At 36.4% G+C, this 17,200-nt stretch overlaps 1 long non-coding RNA gene across 1 annotated transcript; it reads left to right on the forward strand.

Moving 5' to 3' along the window:
• The first annotated feature begins 291 nt into the window (after nucleotides 1-291).
• On the forward strand, nucleotides 292-14,459 carry LOC138924377 (uncharacterized). Its single transcript, XR_011439424.1, has 2 exons — nucleotides 292-479; nucleotides 13,236-14,459. It is a non-coding gene; the product is annotated as an uncharacterized lncRNA (long non-coding RNA).
• The last annotated feature ends 2,741 nt before the right edge of the window (nucleotides 14,460-17,200 follow it).

Below are 17,200 nucleotides of genomic sequence, written 5' to 3' on the forward strand. Positions count from 1 at the left end.
TGTATGTTAATAGTTCCTAATTATTATTTATTTACTACTTCATTGCATGTCACAGAGCTTCAGAAATATGTAACTCCTTGTCTTCCATGAACTCAAAGATAACTTTTGGCTTTTCTTCCTGTTCCACATCTTTTTCAGTCTTCCTTACTCATTTTCTGCACAAAATCTCCCCTACTTTCTGTATCATTGTACTCTTCTTTTTCAGAGCTTCGTTGCCTGCTCTCTTCTCTTCTCATTCTCCTCCCTCCCCTGTGTCTTCCCCTCTTCACTTCCTCCTCCAAGTCTGCATTTGAGCATTGGCTTTGTGTTAGATAGCCCACGAAGCATCAAGGATACACAGATGAATAATGACCTCATTGAGCTAACATCTTTTGCCAGGAGAAGCTACTAAAACCAAAAATTATAATGGAAGGTTGCAAGAAGAATAAAAGAAATGCCATGGGAACACAGAGGAGAGACAGAATACCTATGGGAGTCAGGTAAAGCTTGCCAGAGGGGATGATGCTTGAATTGGGTTTTAATCAACAAGAAAGTTTGTCAGGTGGAAAAAGAGAAACAGGGCTCTGCTCCTTGTGCACTTTTCACATCTGGGCTTGTGTGTGTGTGTGCAGAGGGGCAAGTGTTATCCTAGAACCCTGAAGGTAGTGGATACCACCACCACCAAAAAAACAGGGGGCTTCTGATAGTTATAGCACTCAAAATTTTGATATTTCTACCGAGTGTAATGGGATAGATGAAGGATTTTAAGAAAATATTCTGACAATCCTTTCTTTTAATTGCTGTTTTTCTGGTCTGCTTGTTCCTACAGAGGGTGAACTTCGGATGCTAAATTAATAGTTGTCAACTTGCATTGTCTCTAGTTTTATCCAAAAGTTTTGATTCTCACCTAATACAGTTTAATATTTCCAAATAATTATGATAGCATAAAATTAGATAATACATATAAAATACTCAGCCCAGCACTTTATGCACTTTAGGTCTTGATTAGCAAAATAATCTATCTTAGATGATGACATTTCAAAGCCAGGTGTAGGGAAGAGATGATGGTTTGAACTTTTAGCTTTGAATGTAAAACTTCACCATTTTCCCAGTTCTTATAGCGACTTCTGTACTGTTACAAAATATATGATTATCTTTCTCTATTATGTTAGAAAAGATAAAATCCTCTTTCTAGGAGTTTGGTTCTAAAGGAAAGATGGACGATAAGGTGACACTACAAACAGAGTAGTAGGCCAGGTGAGGGTGAAAAGTTGGGGTGAGATAATACGTTGATAAGGATTTTTAAAAAAGATTAAACAAAGAATGTTTGCAGATTGAAGGAAGAAAAAGTCAAGTCTATGAGAGAGTCAATAATTAGGAAGCAAACAGACAATTGTTTCAGGTAGATCCAAGAGGAGACATTGGGTGATGTGACTAGAAAAGGGATAATACTTATTCTTAGATGGAAGGGAATTGATTTGTCTCTTAACTTAGGGAATTTGCTCTGAGAGATTTACTGAGCTCCTACTATAGGCAAGATAATTCATCTGGGACTTGATTCTGTATTTAAAAGTTCACTTATTAACACGGTATAATTCTGAAGAGGTGCAAGGCTCCAAATAAAACTTTTAGCCACCCCCATTTTCAGCGGTGAGTGATTCTGTACCTATGTCACATTTCTAGTTGGGAATATTTCTATTTTATATGAAGCTGTGAGAATTTTATCACTTTTTCTTTGAGATTAAAAATAGAGATATCATTCACTTATTTTTGACAAATACTGATCTCTTTAGTATTACACATTTTAGAGTTGCTTTTTTAATTCTTTCCAAGATATTTTCAATTGCCATGAGGAATTATATAGAACTCAAAAGGGAATTTAATCAAATTTGTACTGGTGAGACTACCTGCCCCCGCTTTATTCTGCGTTATTCCCTCTGAGCTTTTTCTCTCATGCTAATAACTTGCATCTAATTTGGGGAAGCTTTTAGGCAATGTTAATTTTATCATTATTGCATTCCAGGTTTTCTGCCTCCCACTTAGGGTCTATGCTGCCTTTTATTCTTCTCTGAGAGCTCCTGTTTTTAAATTGTTAAAGTCAAAATTGTACATAGATTATTTCATTTATCCACCATCTGTGTCTTCTTATCTGTGTGTTAATTCTTAATTTTTGATTATCTGTTAACTCAATCATGATAGAAATTACTGACAAATAAAAGTAGAATGTCATGTTCATAAATTCTTCCAACATGACATTAATATTTATAATCACACAATTACAAATCCAAGGAATCTGAAGTCTGAAAACCTCTTAATAACATGTAACAGCAAATATATTCTGATAGAATCAGCCTCTGCAAGACAGAGGTTGCCATCTTATGGCCTGTTGATCAAATTGTTGCTGAGCAAAGGCTCACCACCCAATGCTCATAAAGAGCCAATGTTATGGCATCAGCCTTTGGAAAAAGAAAAATAGCTTTATTTGCAAGGAGACAGGAGAGATATGCTCTCAGATCTGTCTCCCCGATCCAAGGCTTGGAGCAAATTTATGAGATGAAGGGCAGGGTGGTCTGCAGTGTGGAGATAGATATTTGGAGGTGAGGAGAAGTGAGGTCATTGAGGACCTGCACAAGTGTAGTCAAGCTTCACGGCTCTTCATAGGATGTATGTTCCCAAAACCGTGGTGTTAGCATGATCTGACGGTGGAGTTTTCAGCCCTTTGACCTCAAAAAGGTTACTTATTGGGCATTTGCACAGGCCCACTTGATGGGTTGGTGGTCTCAACTGGCTTGAACTGGACAAGGGTCTCAGTTCCTGAAAAACCGCTCTTAATTATTCTCTTGATAAGACGGGGTCAGTTGAACTGGTCCTAGAGTGCCAGTGGTTACAAAATCCTGCCACAGACATCATCTGTTTATACAGTGTTTTAAAAACATTTGAGTTCTGTACTAACATTTTGAATTCTAAAGTTTACATGTAATTGTTAAAAAATCTAGCTTTTCTTATCAAATTATGAGCTCTAAGAGCAATAAATCCATGTTCCTGCATGGCTAAGATTGACTAGACCAAGGCTCAAACATGAGCTCTACAGGTGGCCTCAGTCAGTCCCCAGCTGGCTTGCTTAGGACATTTGAGGAAGTAGAAGAGGAGGGCAGTACATCAGATGATGCAGGGCTTGTAGGACCTATTGGAAACTTGCTCTTTGTGCTATGCTATGAGCAATGGGGAGCTACTAGGCAGTTTTAAGCAGGCAAATGGAGTGAAGAGATTTTCAGTATTGGAACGATCATTCTGGCTGCTGCGTAGAGAACAGATTTCGAATGATCAGAGTGGAAGCTAGCGAAGTGTTCCAGGCATGATACGATTGTGAATGACAGTGGAGATGGAGAAAGTGGATAAATTTGAAAAAAAAATCAGGCCATGAATTATCAGTGCCCAGTAGACTAGATATGTGGGAATCATGGCAAAGAGGTGAAGAAGGAAACTTTTAGATGATAGGACTGCTCAATGAGACAGGGAAAGCTACAGCAGGTCCAGTTTGGACAAGTAAAGATCCTACATGCAGATTTGGAAATGGTGTGCTTGAGGGTCTGTTGAGATATCTCAGCGTACATGCGGAGCTTATGATTGGAGGTCCTGAGGATAAATGCTGTGGAGTGAAAGGAGAATGTGAAGCCTGGGAGAGAAGGATAATCCAGGAAAAGGGACTGAGGCGGAACAACTAGGGAGGTAATAAAAAAATTAGGACAATGAGCAAACATGGAAACTAAGATAAAAAAGGTATCACTAAGGAGAGAATTTCCAGAGTGGTAAACACTTATGAGATACCATGTAGAATGAAAAACATTCACTGTATATAGGGACATGGAGGTCATTGGTCAAAGTGCCTTTTCATAGATTTTGAAAAAATATACCCCATATAGTGTGTGAATATATGTTTGTGTGTGTGTGTGTAAAATAATTTACAAGTAATTTCACTGTAACACAAAACAAACTCTATAATTTATACTGTAAGTTTCTAATATTAGTTTTAGGTTTATTCCTCAATAAGAAATGATAAAAAATAATTTAACCTAGTTTAATATTTTCAATTTTGGTCCAACTTCATTTTATTCATCTTTTGGTTTTACATATGATCTCAAGTTGACAAAATTAAATGGATCATAATCTTCAGTATTAGAATATTGCTTTTATGCCAAGTGGAATCTCTATATATTTCTTTATTTCCTTGTTCATCTATCATTCTTTACCTCATTTTCCCTATCCTCACTGTTACCTATAACTTCTAGGGGTCTAATGGATGTCTTAAAACCATTTATATATCTCTATTAAAAAATAATGTTCATTTTTTCATATCTTAAAAATTACATTAATGGCTCTGTCATTGTTTTATTTTTTCTATTAATATTGGCCTTTGATCCATCTTGAAGTTCACATTGATATATGTAGACATCGTTTATTTTAACTGCTGTAAGATAACCTATGGTTTCTATAGATCACGTTTTATCCTTGCATTTACTGCTGAACACTTAGATTGTTTTTTCTCTTTGCTGTTACAAAACACACGTGCACACACATACGCTCACAGAGCATGAACATCCTTACACATGTCTCTTTATCTACTTGGCTGAAGTTTTGCTTTAATGTGTAAATACTGGGGCTTGGACTTCCTGTCTTATAGAATATGTATAATTTAAAGTTCACTAAATACTCACAAAATTATTTCCAGAATGGCTGCATCCATTTTCATAAGCTTTCCTGTGCTAGAGCCTGAGGACATTTATTATAATTTGGAGAATACTCGTAGGTTTTATATACAGAATCTCTCATGGTTTACTTTAAGTTTCAAACCTTTCTTAAAAGATTTCTCAGTAGATGTGTTTCCACTGATATGTTCTGAAAAACAAATCAGATTTCATAAGCGCAAGTCTTCACATTAAGAGTTCTTCCAGCTATTTCTTTTCTATTTATGTGTTTATTAACATAAGTGTTTATCAATTTATTTTACTTTTTGCTTTCTTCTCTATCTAAGCATCTTGTACTCTGGTCAGCACCTTTGTATGCCATGTGGTGAGGGGAACTGATCTTTTATGATGTTCTCTGGAAATAGATTGGAGCAAAGAAGAGCATGTGTACTCTTGAAATGGAGGGGAAAAGATTGGTGGATGTTTTAGTTGAACTATTTCATTGCTTTGCTGTTGTTGTTGTCTTTGCTCTCAATTAGAAGGGGGAAAGGCAAAGATCCTGATTCTAGAGTTCACTTTGTATTGTCTGCTGAGAAAGTATTCTTATACTAAAGAGTATTCTCAGATTGATTCACCTTCACTAAGATTCTTCCGTATCTACAATTGAAGAACAATACGAACAACACACCCACGGATGGAAAATTAACAATTGAGTTGATTTGCATTGGTTTCAGTAGCTTCAGGGAAATATTTGTTGGATGAAAGAATCTCTTTTTTATCTTTCAGGAGTGAAAATGTTTTTCCAGTTGTTTCCCCCCAATTTTTGCAATATAAAGAAATGTATAAAAGACATCAAGTTAAGATGCAGAAAGGAAAAGTTTTGTCTAATTTTCCCTGCCAGCTCTTATTGAAATGACTAATAGAATATTCAAATTTGAAAAACAATCCTGCAACTCTGCTGAAAATTGGGAAAGGATTTTACCCATATGTTGGGGATAATAAGGAATTAGTACTAGATATGGTAAATATTGAACTAGACTTGAGGAAGTCATCAGGGAACACTTTAAACCTGCTTCTTTTCCTTAGAAATAGTACCATCCCAGGGACATTACTAAAGAACACTTAAGCAGAAGCTGATTAAAAGTTACTGATTTGTAGTGAGATATGAAAACAAGGAAAGCCTTGAATTGCATAGGGAGCTTATGATTTGGGCTTCATTTTTTCCCCTAACACAATATAGTATTTGAACATAGTGATGATGACTGTATATCATAATTTGGTCAGTGGCTAAAATAACAGAAAGGCAGCCGGGAAGAGAGCCAGTATCAGGTGTGGCTGGAGGCAGTAACAGAAAGGATGTGGAGCAAAACCACAAGGTTGCCTGGTACAGGGTCTGCCCAAACAGAAGGATGGACATAATACATTGAGCATCTTTGCTGCAGGTTCACCACTCCCAGAGAAGGAAAGATACTGATATGAGGTTCCTCTGTAAGTTACTCTAGGTTTTCTCCCCACTAACCTCAGGTAACTTGGTCTTTGAACTGATAAGGCAATTTTGTATCAATCCCTCTCCAGCTTAACATTTCTGTTTTGGATGGACCTATGTGAGGTTTATCTAATAAGGTGAGAAACAGCAGTCTTTGGCTCTGACAAATGATTTAATGACATAAACAAGAAGTAGAGATACTATTTAGTACAGCAGCAGCAAAGTCACATGAAATTAAGATATATTGCTTTATCTGTGTTCTAGATGTTGCATCAGTCTGAACATAAAAACTTACTTTTAAAATCCTAGAGAATAAATTTTTGGTGAGTGGGTTCAGGATCCCTTGACCTTTTTTTGATATATTAATTCAAATAATGTCCAAAACATGGTTCAGGAAAAATAGATTAACCTATTTGCCTCACCAGTAGGAAAAACCTACTTCTAAACTCTGTGGAATCAATCAGATTCAAGCATCTTCACTGTCTGGAAGTTTTAAAAAGACCTGTGACTTTATTGGTGATACTTATAGAGGTTCAGAGTGAGATGACACATTTTAACATTTCCTTGGGGCCCCAGCAAAAGATATATTCATGTCTGTTTCTCCATGACATAAGCCCAAGAACTGAATGTGTGTCATTCTTCCTTGCTAGGAGAGACTTGCTTTCATTTCACAGGCTAAAAATGTTGAGTACGCACTTTCTTTGTCTTCCTTGTTATTAATGCATGTAATGGGACCAAATCCTGACCAGTGGGACAACTTGTTGAGCAACTTTTGGGAAACGTTTTTCTATACAATAAAGAGATGTTCACCAAAGCGCCCCCCCTTCCTCATGATAAGACAATTATTTCTATGCATGATGCTCAGAGCTGTTGCAGCCGTCTCATGTTCACGAGGGGAGACATCATCAGGACACTGAAGATTGCAAAGCAACTCTAAACTTGATCTAAGATTGAGCATCTGCACACCTCTGGGACTTCTCTGCTCTGATCTTTTTGTTACATTATAGGAGACATAAGTCTTCATGTGCCAGTTTTCTGGCCACTGATGATTCCCTGCCCTGATGTTCATGCTGGAGAACATGAAGAATTGTTCTAGTTTTCAATATCTTCCAAATGCATCTCCACTTTAACCCCAAATGTTCATCAGTTACCGGTTTCCTAGTTTTGATTTCTTGATTCTGTCATCAGAAACAGAGAGCTCATATATAGAGGTGAAATTCTAATATCAGAAAAAAATGGACAGACGTTGAAAAAAAGAGAAGGTGGAAGAATATTAACATATAAACATTTATATCACAGCTCATATTTTGTTTAACTCCAATTTAGTCTTCTTATTTTTCAGAGCTAGAAATCTAGACAATTTCCTCAATTATTGCCAGGCAGAAACCAGGGTAAGCTGTTCCACCATAGGTTTTCAGAATAGCAGGTGTCAAATTTTCACAAACTTATGTGTGATAAACATTTGAAACAAGCCTCTGTATCCCTATGCACGTGATGCAGATTCTAACAGCAATAGACCAGAGGGGGAGAAGAAGCAGGACAACTTCTGCACTTAGTGCAAATGATATCCCTGAATAGATTTTTCTAGTATTAATATTAAACATAAAAAAACCCTCATTTTTAGCCTATAAAAAGATTCCTCAATGTTAAAAATGAAAAAGAAAAAAACAAAAGATGGTTATACCATTCAAGGATAAAAAAAAAGGAAGCTTTGAAAAAAAATCTTCCTGTAAGAAAAAAGAATAAATGTTAGAATATATCTGTCTGTGTTTTCAATGTAATTGAATATAACTTGGCTCCTCTGTAACAAGAGATGAAATGTGGAATGATAAGACAAAAGACATGTGACAAAAGTTCTGGCTGAGAGTCATATTGAAATAAAACAGAGATGGATGAGATAGGGAAATATTGAAATTAAATTAAATGCAGCATGAGGGAGAAAAATCCCTTATACTTTAGGAAAAGGGAATAACAGAGTTGGTACTGTAAAAAGTGATGTGAAGAAAAATATGTCCCAGAACAGGGAGGATGAGGCCAAAGGATGAAAATAACAAGCAGAGAGGGTATGTAAGGAGCGCCAAGAGCAGAATTAAACTTAGAGATAATTAGGGCTCCCTAGAGAGACCTCAGAGCACAACGGAATGGTAGCTATAGTAAAAAATACAATAGAAAAAAGTAAAAAAATGTCACATGTCTGCAGATTGAAAGAGTTCAACAGGGTTCCAGGAAAGATTAATGGAAGTATACCAATGTCCACATAAATTATGGTGACTTTCTTTAAATTTCAGCAATACAGAAATAATTCTATAAAACTCTAAGCAGAAAGTTTAAAAACATTCAAAGGGGGAAAAAAATCTGCAGGGTATCCACAAAGGAATAAAACTAGGGCTTCTTTTAATATTCTCACCTATAATAGTAAAGGAAAAAGATACTAAAATAATGATTTATCTACGTTGTTTCGAGGAAAATGTTTTTGACCCAAGAATTTCATTCCCTGCCGACTTCTCAAGTGAATACAAGGGATGAAAGAGTATTAAACCCCATCATCCTTGAATACAACTTAATATATTTATATATATATATATATATATATATGTATATATATATTTTTTAATTTGAAACAGCCTGAAAGATAATTTAAGAGCTCTAAAAAGGCAAGTTATAGTATAGGATATTTGTTTGGGGATAGATTCAAATCATCTAGAAATATAATTAAGACAGTATTATAAATATTATTTCAAAACACAATACAGGTGTCCCCTATTCCCTCTATCTGTTTACCATTTTCTTACCAATATTATGCCTCTCCTGAACCCTAACCTCCCCTGAAAACATTGCCTCATCTGCTAGTGTTCACTCTAGTGAAGGCCTCTTGTTTTCCAATGGAGAGAATATCCCATTGTCATTTAAAGATTGGGTGTATCTTATTTCTTTCACAAATATCTCCTCTAATCTATTGCTCTTGAACCTGCACATAATACCCCAAAACTAATATAATGATAACACCAGAAACTAAATTACCTTCTATTTCAGACATTAACACCTGCTACTATCATCTTCTTCATCTCAAGTCTTGCTATTATCTGGGTGGCATTATAATCTATAATGATGGCAAAAAATATCCTAATTTCTCAAGGCTTCGGCTTCCTCATTTGGAGGGGTTTTTACCGACACTTTTCTTTTTCCCTATGAACACTCACTGCTCTAATTTTGAGAAGAAAAGTCATGTCCACTCTTAGACTACATTGAGTAATAATTTTATGTCCTCCAAATTTGAAAAACTTTGGGCAAAGATGTAAAGTAACAAAAACTCTTATAAAGATAGAGGAAGGGTGAAATAGTTCAAGTATTTCACATTATTTTGTGAATTGGAACCTGTGGCAATCCTATCCTAGGCATATATACTGGAGAAAACTTGACACGTGCCAAAAAAGTCATAGCTATATTGTTCATTTTTTATTAAATATATCCTGAAAATAACTCAAATGTCCATCTTAGGAGACTGGCTAAATATGTAGCAGTATTATGCTGGAAAACTGAATGTTTACTTTTAAGACAATTGTCCACAGTTTCCTACCTTTTCTCTGTAACACATCATATGTCATACGTCTTCTGGCTTCTTGGTATGTTAAGCCAATTAGAAGGACTGGTGGATGATTTGAGGGTATGAAGAAGCTTTCTCTAATCCAACATATTTCTTCTCTGTGTGCTTTCTGTGGTATCTAAATAGATGCTATCTCTATTCCATGGTTCAAGTTCCCTCTTTGGGCCCAATTCTACAGGGTGGTCCCAAGTAAGGCTCTAGGATCCATGATAATATTACCTCTTCCTATTATATCCCCAGCTCTGAAAGTGGTGGTGCTTCTGAAAGGCCACAAAACATATTGTTTGGGTTGCAAAATGACTAAGTGAGTTGTAAAACTTCACAACATTTCTATATTAAGATTGGGACATTACTTGGGATGGAATAGGACCCTGAAACTCAGAATGTAGACATTTGGAAGGAATTAGATGAAGCTGAGAGCCTAGAATCCCCAATTTCCCTTTAAATTCTCTCATCAGCAGAATTAGCCTCCTTTACCACTGTATTTGGAGAAGCCTGAAAGACTCTGTAATGAACCGACCAGAGGTAGTTGCCTTATAAGAAGATGTCCATTCTCCTCAAGACTCACCTCCACCAACCTTCATTGCTACAGTCAGAATCCATCACTGTTTAAGGAGAGTATCACAACGTGTGCTTCATGGAGAGATCGTGTACACAGTAAAATAATTGGGAGGCATTACTAGCTTTTATTGTCCAGTATCTGAGAATATACCTGGAAATGAATTCCTTAGGGCGTTAGTCTCAGAAGAATGAATTATAACATTGGACCAGATTTATTCATATCAGAGCATTTATATAAGATCTCAGATTTAATGCACTAGCTTCAACATGCTGGAAGTGATCTTGGTTGGCTGATTGATACCTGGATTCAATAGTGGCTTATCTTCAATGAGGTTGACCCGCCAGAACATTTTTGCCATAATGCGGAGGAAAGAATTAAAACACTCAAGAAAACTGTTGGAGTGAATTATTGTGTGCTACTGCCCATCCTAATCTGAACTATGCCTCTTGAGAGGGCTTAAAAGCCAATTTATTCCAAAAGGCACTGAGAAAATGCAAGAGAAAACCAGCTTTCTGAAAAATTTGTTTTGGTAACTATGTTGATAGCAAGAGATGCTGCCAATGATATGGGCCCCAACAACTTTACTAATTCTTTCATGAAAATGATAGGGAATTAGCAAGAAAGCAGTGGGACTCTCAGACTTCAGGTGGGAACATATGAGAGGACTTGGATGATTATTTTCATTTTAAATAGCTTTTTTATTGGACCTTCATAAAATCTGTATACTTGGCTATTGGGTCACAAACGATGGTGCAACTCATGTTACCTATTTTAATTATGTGCCATGTGATCTGCCAAGCCATGAGGGGAACCTAAAGAAGCTATCTCTCTTATTAAATGAAAATAGCATATATTAGATAGTACTTGAGTAGATTCTGAAGATACAAATTGCATGAGTAAGTAACTCAGGCTTCAATAACACCTACTCCTGCACGAATTTCTATGCCTTCATGGGAAATTCTTTATTATCAGTTGATGGAGGAAGAAAAATATCTCAGATCTGCTTTACAGATGGAAATGCTGACACCAGACAGCAGTAGTCTAAAATTATATTACAACTCTCTTCAGGAGTGGTCCTGAAAGAGTGGTAAATAGAATTCCTTCCAGTGAGCTTCAGGCAGTACATCTAGTATATCTGATTGTCTGCTTTGCCTGGAAGAAGGCATAACCAGAAGAATGTTTTTCACGGATTCATAGGCAGTGGGAATTTGCCGATTGATCAGGGACTTGAGAGAAACAAGATTTGGTGATAAGGAAGTTTTTTTTTTTTTTCAAGGAAGATTAGCCCTGAGCCAACATCTACCAATCCTCCTCTTTTTGCTGAGGAAGACTGGCCCTGAGCTAACATCCCTGCCCATCTTCCTCTACTTTCTATGAGGGACACCTACCACAGCATGGCTTGCCATGTGGTGCCATGTCCGCACCTGGGATCCAAACCGGCAAACCAGAGGCCACCGAAGCCTAACATGCGCACTTAACCACTGCGCCGCCGGGCTGCCCTGATAAGGAAGTATTTAAAAAGTTATGTGAATTAACTTCTCTGAATGGGCATAGTCTGAGTATAATTTTCTCTTGTTAGTACTCACCAAATAGGTCTACTGAAAATGAGATTTTCCATAATGACCCATTTTTTGGATGTCAGTCACCTTCATTCTTTATCCATCTACAAAGTAGACATGGTTTAAAAATGCAAGCTACGCAGAGGCTCAATGTCAGAGTTTCCCATCCTTGAAGATGATCTCACTCCTCATATCTAAGTATCAAAGCTGCTTAAACCACAGGCCATTTCTGAGCCCCTGCTATGGTTCTCCCACAGAGACAGATCAGTCAGGCCCTCGGTGAAAGATCACGGAGGGGAGAGTAGATATGGGTTTGATTTCCCTTCCTGTAATGCTTCTCCCAGGATCACTAGCCATGGATTTAGGAAGCCATTTACAATCCTGATATCACAGACCGCATCTAACCAAATCTAACCAAAGAATACACTTTTTAAAAACAAAACAAAACAAACAAAAAACAATGCTCATGGATCATGGACTTCACTAATCATATCAAGTTTACCATCATGAGATCAGCTATCCTGATTTAATTATGGAATAGCTTATCGAAGATTTGGTATGGCATCTGCTGAAAAACCTATCCAGTGAAGCTGGGGTACTGTCCTACGCAGTGTAGCATATGCTTGGAAACAATGACAACCATAGTTTTATCTCTTCTAGAGCAGAATTACACAGGTCAGAGACCTAAGGAGTGGAGTGTAAGTGGTCCCTCTCACTACACAATTTAACTATTCGCTTGCAAAACTCTGGCTTTCTCTTCCCACAATCATGGGCTCTTCTTACCTAGGATTCTTAGATCTTAATGGAGAAAAACTTTCAAAATGGGATATAACATTGGTCTTTTTATTTTAAGATGAGACTGCCAACAGGTTCCTCATGTCCTTGAACCAACAGATAGAACAGGGTGATTGATTCCAAATACCAAGAGGAAATAAGGCTGCTGGTCCTCTGGAGGCAGGGCAAACTGTGAATGGAACCTAAATGCTTTACTGGGCATCCCTTGGTACTTCTTTGATAAATGGTAGACATCAATGGAAAAATATAGTAATCCAATAAGTGCAAGGTCATAAAGAATACACACCCTTCAAAAATGATTTAAATCACCCTGTCAAGTACAGAATCCTAACCAGGTTAGCTGAGGGTGATGGAAAAATAGTGTTGGTAAAAAAAGAAGAAATGCTAAATATCAACTGCAGCCTTTTGACCAATTATAAAATTTGGGTATATTATATGCATATGCAATTATAATGCATGGCAATAGGTTACCAGTTATATTTCTGTTATGTATACATCAAACAAATTTTTATCTATCTGTTTGAAAGTGTGTTTATTTAAATATCCCCCTTTCCTTCCCATTTAGAATGAAGATTTTGGTGATGCTTTGATTTCAGAGATCATCAGAAAATCACTAGAAGCCACACACATAGCAGATAAGGAAGAATGCATATTGCTTGGAATTCCTGAAATGGAGATTGTTACCAAGATTTCTGGGACTTTGTGTCTACCCTTTTGGCCGAGACAGTGAGAGTGTCTCCAACTGCAATAGATATTACCTTATATCAGTCAAAATCTTGAATTTATATGATTGAAGAATTGGAATTGATGCTAAGTAGAAAAGGGGGAAACGTATTTGTTATGAATATACATTTTCGAAAGCAAAATAATAATAAATTCAAAACTCCAGAAAATACTTCTAGAAGGTATGAGAAAGAGATAGGAGAGGAAAATATGAGTTTATTTAATGATTCTAGTGATGTTCGAATTCTTCCATTGGATTTCGGGATTATAAGGGTGCATTGTATTCTCATGCTTTATAACTACCATGGATACCACAGACAATCTACTATATGCATCAAAAAGTCACTCCTTTGTTATAACCTCCTATCCTTCCTAGCATTTTTTATCCTATTCTTATATGTCCTTGTAATAATGTGAATCATCATTTTCTGTGCCCTTTACTCTCTCCTTCTTATTTGGCTTCTTCTCTCTTCAACTTCTTTATCCAATATACTATTTTTAATTTCACCATATTTTTACCAATCTTGTCCATTTTTCTCTTCTTTTCCTTTTGCATCAACTGATGATTACATGTTGACTTCCTCCAAAAACAATATAACTCTTCTTCCTGTCTTCCCAGTCACAGTGAAACACCACCATCCATCTACCCAGCTGCCCACATCGTTCTCTCTTCCTCTTAATCTTTCGATTTTCCCCATCTTCACATTCATAACACTGGTTTAGCTCTCCAACCTGTCCCATCTAGATTACTGTTACATTTCTCTAATACAATCCACCCTCTAATGCAAAATCCCATGCTCCAAGATATAATTCAAGTGATCTTTCAAAAGTGCACTTCTAAATTTTCTTACATCCTTCAATGGCACTTTATTGTTAAGATAAAACATTATGTTGGAATACTATGCAATAATTAAAAATGTTTTATGAAATTATTAAGTGCTATTGGAAAATATTCATGATATATCTGCAATTAAATTGATGTCATAAAGAGTTTATATAATTTGATTTTAGTTTTTTGAAAACTAATGTTTATGCATATATGTCAATAAATCTATCTATCTGTCTACCTATTAGGTCTATTTTTCTTTCTTTCAACATATCTACTCTCTATCTACACATATTAAAGAAAATACAGTGGAGAAACATCAAAATTTTAAGAGCATTTCTCCCTGAATTAAGGAGTTATGAGGTATTTTTCTTTCTTGTTTACGTGTTTCTGCATTTTCCAAATTGTCTGCTATTCATGTCTGTGCTTTCCATCTTTCTTTTACAATACGTATCTGTTGATATAATAAGAAAAATAAGTTAAAAATATAAATAATATATGATGTCCCCCTTTCGGTCTCCTAGTTGATAATGAATTTTCATACTTTTCTTCAAAAACAACTAGAAAACCGAGAGAAAAATGTACCAATATTAGATCCTATGAGATTCTGTCTGATTTAATCCCTGTTCCTTTGTACCAAGTAAATGTCAGCTAATTTCACTTTGCCAGATGTGAGGCATTTATCCATGAATGTTTGCTCATTTGACAATATTAGCTCTGGCTTAAGTCAAATGTGACTTATAGGGGAAGAGAAAAATATTGATATTTAAAGCATCATCACCAACATATACCTTTCATACATTTATACACATACACACACACACACACACAATTTTCTCTGTATCTGTTTAGATCATATCCAGTATTTTCCTCCCTATTTCTTCTCCAAATAGAATGTTGAGGGTCTTCTTTGCAAATATTCCATACAGACCCTACCACCTAATTAATAGTGATGTGTCACCACGGTATGGTAGTCTGACCAACCACCAGCCATCTAGAATAGAGTTTAATGATCACTATTAAGAAATTAGGGCACTAGACTTGAATGTTTGCCCTCTCATATCTCTGTACCACTCCCACTCTGCGCCACTTGCAAAGTTAAAAATGGAGCCCATGGACAATTGGAGCTTCCAGCATTCTTTTAACTGGTATACCTAATAAGTAATGTTTTTCCACTGTCTCCCTATGCTTTACCCGTACCTTTCCTGAGCCCTCTTTCAGCACATAGTCAGTCCAAGTACATATGTACTATGTGCCAGGAACCATTATTGGTCCTGGAAACAGCATGTTCAACAGGCGAGAACCCAAGCCCTCCGTGAGCTCTCGTTCAGCTTTCCTTAAAATAATACCATCGGCGTATCTAGAGCAATAGCTTTATATTCGTGCCCATATATTCGTTATTTAATTAAGCCTTGCATTGCAAATGGCTCATGAAGAAAATTTATTTCTCTCTTCTTCCTTGGAGATTGTTAAAGAAAATTTAAGATGGCTACTTCAAGTTGATTTTTATAAGAAAGAAAATCTACATTCATATTCTGCCTGCTCTCTTCCAAGCTTTACCACAAATTTGCAAAATAATACTTTAAGATGCATACTATAAATCATATTTTCATTTGAGAAAGACATATGCCTATATAGCCCAACGATTTCCTATCACCATAATGAGAATCTGGGTATCCGTCATCTTACGTCCCTACATACACTTTTAAGGTACTAGGAAGACTGTGGATGAAATTAAAACCGAAACACAGGCTTTGTACGGGTGATAGTATTCTGTTCACTGGTTGAAAAGACAATCAAATAGGCACTTTGAGGTCAGGCAGACCTGGGTTCAAATATCTACTCTGTCAATTACTAGTGCTCTAATCTTTAATAAGTTACTTAATTTGTGTGTGTGTGTGTGTGAAGAAGATTGCCCCTGAGGTAGCATCTGTTGCAAATCTTGCTCTCTTTGCTTGAGGAAAATGGTCCCTGAGCTAATGTCTGTACCAATTTTCCTCTACTTTGTATATGGGATGCCACAACAGCATGGCTTGGTGAGCAGTGTATAGGTCAGTGCTCAGCATCCGAACCTGTGACCCCCAGGCCACTAAAGCAGAGCGCGTGAACTTAATCACTACACCACCAAGCTGGTCCCAATAAGTTACTTAATTTTAATTAAACTAGGACAGTAATAATCACCTTATGGGAGTTTAAGACATATTAAATGAGATATTATATATAAAGTGACTATCATGTACAAATGAAAGAATTCAATAAACGGTAGTTTCTCTCTCTGCTTCAATAAATAGTGTCGGCAATTAAGAGGAGTTTAGTCTAATGCTGAAGAGAACAGACACTAGAGCCCTTTCCGGGCTCAAATTGTACTCCCACTACTGTGATACCTTACTATCTCAGTTCACAAATGGCTCTGCTCTTAGAGATGGTGAAAGGATTAACTGAGTTATGATATATAAAGAACAGTGGCTGGAGTGTAGTTAATAACTGTTGCTGTTATTCCATTTAATGAACAAAAGAAGGTTTCTCCACCCAGAGGTAACCGTCATGTAGCAGCTATGTCTGGAAATTTGCAAAGACGTGTCCTAGGAAACAATACTTTGTCTAACCCCATGGTAAAGTAGATTAAGCGATCAATCAACACTTGTACATCATCAACTCCCTTTATTCAATCCTAGTACTTATTCTTGGGGAGCTTATGAGAGAACCAAACCATCTCGTACTTACATACAGGCATCAGTTCATTATTAGCTTAGGTATCTCTCACTTTTCTTTTTCTCTCTCTTCTCTCCACCCCTTTTACTCATAAGGAGACAATTTCTCAAAAACTTTTTGAGTTTGCTTCTTCCCTAAGAGTTATATTTCAGTCTACCCACCAAGCCTATAGCCTTCTTCAATGAGAACTTAAGCTAAATAATTTTGTCAGATATCTTCTTGTGTACTTGACAAATCCTTAAGAAAATATCTTGATGTTAATATTATTT

The sequence above is a fragment of the Equus caballus genome, chromosome 5 (assembly GCF_041296265.1).
Source record: "Equus caballus isolate H_3958 breed thoroughbred chromosome 5, TB-T2T, whole genome shotgun sequence".
NCBI lineage: Eukaryota > Metazoa > Chordata > Mammalia > Perissodactyla > Equidae > Equus > Equus caballus.